This window comes from Spinacia oleracea, chromosome 4, assembly GCF_020520425.1.
Source record: "Spinacia oleracea cultivar Varoflay chromosome 4, BTI_SOV_V1, whole genome shotgun sequence".
NCBI classification, from domain to species: domain Eukaryota; kingdom Viridiplantae; phylum Streptophyta; class Magnoliopsida; order Caryophyllales; family Amaranthaceae; genus Spinacia; species Spinacia oleracea.
In genome coordinates this window covers 76,523,460-76,529,202 of record NC_079490.1, presented here as the reverse complement: position 1 = coordinate 76,529,202, position 5,743 = coordinate 76,523,460, and positions in this window count along the sequence as shown.

Genomic DNA, 5,743 nt, shown 5'->3' with positions numbered 1-5,743 from the left:
CAAAGGATTTTTTTTTCCATTCCCCATCTATCCCTTTCTTGATTCCATTCTGTTTACCCCATGGGACCCAAATGGTCCCTTAGAGCCTAGAGTTGTGGGGAGAATGTACACTGACCCTGCAATCAGGGGAGAATGCTTTAAATCCAATCAGCTAACCATGCAATCAGGGGCTGCAAACTCATCAGTGTAAAATTTGGTTTGGCGGGAAAACATGTAATAGGGGGAAGGGGGGGAATGTTTTCACTTTTTCCACCATAATGGTCATGTTGAGCGGGAGTTTATTACCCAAAAATCCTTCTCCAAATTAACCGCCCAATTTCAGCTAAAAAATTATATTTCAAGTTATTTCAACACTGACATTGCAAATCTATCATTTTCTTGACCATCATTTAAATAAGGTGATTTTCTACATCACTTTTTCTACTTGTAATTCAATTATTTTTCTTACAACACATAAACATAAACAACTACACAATATGTTTCATTCCCGTTGACAATCTAATTTAGTATTGTGTTGATTTGAAATTTAATCATCTCATATTGATCTTGTTTGGTAAATTAGTTGGCGGAGAAAATAATATTCTTAGTTGTTTATGGCTGAGATAACAATGTGCATATGTTTTTGTGTAGTAATTCATTAATCTCTTAAATCATGTATGTCAGTCAAGGAATGTAATTATTTATTTGTATGTCGCATTAATAATGATGTTATCTGTAGTGTGGAAAAATTTTTTTACACCGATGAATTAAATGTTATTATATTTAAAATTATTAAATAATTGTATAATTAAATAATAATGTATTCAACAGTGTAATGATTACAATCGACCTTAATGGTGCACCTGACATAGAAGAAGGAAGTGAGTAAATGGTATTACGTCCAACCCCCATATTGAAGGGATGTGTCTTGATTCGAGTCTTGAATTTTGTGGATTTTGTCATCGTTATGCTTATAATGAAGGGTTTAAGATGTTTGTTAAAATTAAGTAATACGTCAAATAAAGGAGTACAAGAACATTGGTATTAGTATAATAGGTGTTGGAGAATTAGAGGCAAGGCCATATATGATGGAACGAATAAGAATAAAATTTAAGAAGGGAGGTGTAAAACCAACTGTCTGGTCTAATGTAACTGGTTGCAAAATGTTTCTTTATGGTTCGTTGAAAATGGACACTTTATGATAATTAGTTTTGATTTGAAGCATAATCACCTTCTAAGTCCCGAATGTATTCGAATGATGGCTAACTATAGAAGCATTGATGGTCCTGCTTTTGAGAGGTTGATGCGCTCCCACTAGTCGTTAGTCATGGGAGCTCACCAGAGTGATAAGATTTTTCTCCACTTGACTCGATCCTGTGTTACTACACTAAGTATAGTAGCATGGAGGTAAGTAAGGGGTCAAACTCTAGGGGGTCAAGCGTTTTCCACACTAGCAAGGGACATGCACTCACTAGACACTTTAATTGGTCACAACAATCAATGTTGAGTTGTTTGCACAACTTGTCACTAATTGTACAAACGAGGGGTGTAATCAATATAAAGGGGTAGGACTAGGGAAGAGGGATTCCACCTAGTATAATTATGGCAAGTCAAGGTCTCTCTACTCTACTTAAGCATGGTCATTTGGTGAATACAAGTAAGTCTATATAGGGAGCATTGTACACTACTGCAATTTATTCCCAACCGATGGTAACGGTGATTTGTTCAAGAATCTAGCGTTGTGTTTCCGATTTCCTACCTAGGTCCCGGGGTCATGGTGACAACTAGGTATATTGAAATGAGGCTCAACTCACACTATATCCACGCTCCTAGGGTCAACGCGAAGAGCATGCGTTTTCCCGTGTCAATAGGGAGCGTTTCCGATGTCAACGGCTCCGCGCTCAATGCCTATCTAGGAGAATAACTATAGCGCATGAATCATACTTTTCCTTGGATTTTAAACAAGGAAACAAACAAGCAAGGCATAGTCCTAGGCCTTCTCCAATGCAAGCTACGATCAACCTAAGGTATCTAGCAAGCAAGAGTTCACCAAAGGTCCTAACATGCTCACACACCCATCTCAAGCAAAGACATAATCCAACAACAACTAGCAAAGCCAACCTTAACACCAAACTTACTCACACAAGTAGAGAGAAACACCTTTCATGCCATGATTCTAGTAGGGGTCACCCAACCTCTATGACCAAGCTAACTACGCACACATAGCTACACTCTAACCATGTAGATCTAAGAAAACTACACATGAAAACATGATTTTACTATTTCGGGTAAAGAAACTCAACCTAAGATATGCTATTGGGGATGAACACCAAGAACATACTACTTTGCGTGAAGAACTTCAACCAACAATCATCAACTAAAAACCAAAACTAATGCAAGGTAATAAAAGTTGTAAAGAAAGTAAGCATGAAAGGTAAAACAATTACTTGAAATTAAAATGGTGATCTTGCTCCAAGAATTCAGAAATTAAAGACAAGAAAGGAATTAAACTAAATTAGAAAGCAAATAAAGGTTGGTGAGAGTGTGCAACTAAGAGAGCAGTGGCGATGGGAAGGGGGGTCGCCGCCCCTACAAGGTTAAAAAAAAAATTAATGATTGTATTAAAAAAAATTACAGTAAAAATACAACTTATCTAGCTATTTTAATCAGATATGAGATTGATTTGTAGTTTCAAGGACTTTACTCCACGTGAAAGAGCCCAAAATTTTAACTTTAAACTAAGGGCAGGGGCCACTACTACATTTATGATACACATAAAATGAATATAAAATTATTTATCATTTTTTTTCCTTTACAAGATTAGTCAATTAAAGAAGCCACGCAAACAAGTCATTTTCAACCTTATGCTTTTTCTGAAAAACCTAATAGTCCAAATTCCCAAATTGCAATTTGCAATTTTCCAATTCGAAATTTCTAAATTCAAATAGAAAAATTAAAAATTCAATTGCTTGAAATCGGAATTCAGTACGAAATACAAAGTAAAGAATTTTCAATTGCAAGTTAGCAGCAAGGGACGAATTTGATTAGGTTAGTCTTCCTTTTCCAATCGCAAAAGTAAATATTTATTATAATTTGTTTATACATGTATTTAATTTATCTGAGATAATTTCTTTGTTCAATTGTTCTATAAATCTATGAGATATTTTGATTGATTATTTGATTAGATGTATACAATTTTAATTTTCAGATTGTTATTTGTAACATGGGAAGGGGAAACAAGAAAATTTCAGACTTTTTCAAGAAAATAAATTTTGAAATTGTTGATGCTAGTACTTCAATTCTGAATTCTAATGAAACAATTGAACCTCAAGATGAAAATCCTAGTGAAGAACTTGCTGTAAATCCTACTAGTGGTCCGATTGGTCAAGACCCTCCACCTAAAATCCCTCGAACGGAACCAACCTCCACTAAAGTATTTGTAGAGAAAGGTCCAAGAAAAAGAAAATCCATTTGGAAGTATACATCAGAAGATCGAGATCAAATTTGTAAAGCTTATCTCAAAGACGGTCCAGCTTAATAATAAATCTGAAAATTTAAGTTGATTCCCATAATTTAAATAGTCATTAAATTATGTGAATCAATCGCTTGAACAATCGGAATTGAAATCCTACTAATAGGTCATTAATAAAATCATGTTTTGACCTTAAAAATTGACACTTTAATTAACCCTTAAATCTGAAAACCATAATTCTTTTGAATCACAACCAATCTCATCAATTCAAATACTAAATATTAAAACAAGGTGTTCATATCCGTTTCCAGCAATTTAAACAATCCAAATAATTAAATAATCGCAATTAAATAATTAAAACAATTTAAAAACTAAAATTTGAAAAGTTTAAAAGTATACAATTTGATTATCAACCATCAACAACACACACACACACAACAATTGATGTGTTGCGTGTGTGGGCAGCAACGATGAAGCAACAGCAGCGCACGAAGCAACAACAGCTCGGCACAAGCAGCAACGACACAAGCACTCGTGGGCGAGTGAGGTGCGCTGGGCGCTGCGGCAGGGGCGAGTGGGCGCTGCAGGCAGGGGCGACGCAGCAACAACGCACAGCAGCGTGCGTTGCTAGGCAGCGAGGGACGCGAGGGCTGCGAGGGCTACGAGGGAGCAAGGGAGCGATGAGGGAGTGTGGTTGTGCGCGTGAGGCGTGGCTGGCAGGTACGGCACACGGGAAGCACACGAGCAAAGGCACCCGTGCCTTGGGGCTGAAGGAAAGGGGTGGACGAAAAGAAGAGAGAGAAGGAGAGAGAAAAATTCTGGAAATTAAGGTTGGGGATTTAATGAATGGAAGGGGTATTTATAGGTTCTCATCCCTTCATGGGCTAGGTTTTAGGGTTTAAGGTTGGGCTTGCTTAATTAATATTAATTCCTTGCAATCCTTGTTGGGTTTGATCATGAAATTTGACTGGGCTTAGATTAAATTAAATTCGTTTTCAAAATACGACCCAACAATTCCCGATTAAATAAATTTGTTGAATTTATTTAATAACAATCCGATTTTCGTAAATAATTAATAATTAAATTAATTAAAAATAAAATACATTTAATTCCCATTAAATGCAATTAAATTCATAAAAATCCTTATAAATATAATAAAATATATTTATAAATTACGAAAAATAGGAGGTGTTACACTTCCTGTTCGTCGTCACGTTGAACTAGTAAGGACAGCCACGTGGGCTAATATCGGGCACTCCCCGTATTACTAAACGTCCCTCAAACTCTCAATCTCTACTCCGCTGGATGTGAGTGATCTCCATGACAGGGATCACCAGGGAACATTTGGCCGTTGTGGTCGAATACGTTTGCATGGGCTTCCGTTTTTGCTGGTGTATCACAATAACCTAGTTTTGTCAATTTTCTTCAATGTAGTTTTAAAATTGAATGGTGACTCCTAAAGACTAGTAAAAAGAGGCTAACGCCCACAGTTAGTTCCGCTCTTACTTAATATGACGTCACATCCAGAGGGATGTCGTTCGAGCCATTTCTTAGGAAAAGTGCGCTTGTCCTTTTTTGATCCCCTCACAACAGTAAAATCATACACAATGCAAATATATTAAAACAACTTCCAACTTCCGTTGCAAAAGTTGATGTGTTGATACCCCTTTGTCATAATGGTCACCGATATGATGCTTGAGCTTTTTAATGATTTGTGTGCACTTGTGTTTGAATCCTAACAAGAGGAAAAACATTTTTTATTTTACTTTGACTATGAAGCTATCGGATCATTTCAGTTTTAAGGAAGTCAAAACATGAACTAAAATCATACTCGGTCTACACAAGAGTAGATTTAAACAAATATATATGTTGCAAATGTGGATGTGCTAATACCCCCTTGCCATAATAGTCACTGCAACACTGCTTGAGTTTATAATGTAATTGTACCCGTGTTCGAATCTTAACAAGAGAAAAAAAACAAATTTTAAAAAACCTTTGCGTATTAACTTATAGGATCTTTTTGTTTTTTAAGGAAATATCTATACCTAGTATTTAAAAAGTAAAACCACAACTCCACAAGTAACACATGTCTTACTCTAATATTCTCCCCTTGAATTATTAAAAAAAACATAAAAACCTAGCAAACTTTCATCTCCCCTGTTTTCTTTAATATCGCTTCATCTTCCCATTACTGATTCATACTCCATAATTTCTTTAATTCCTCCAATTTCATAAAGTTCAATTCAACATTCCAACTTCCAAGCACTGTATTAAATTGCCACACTAAACTTT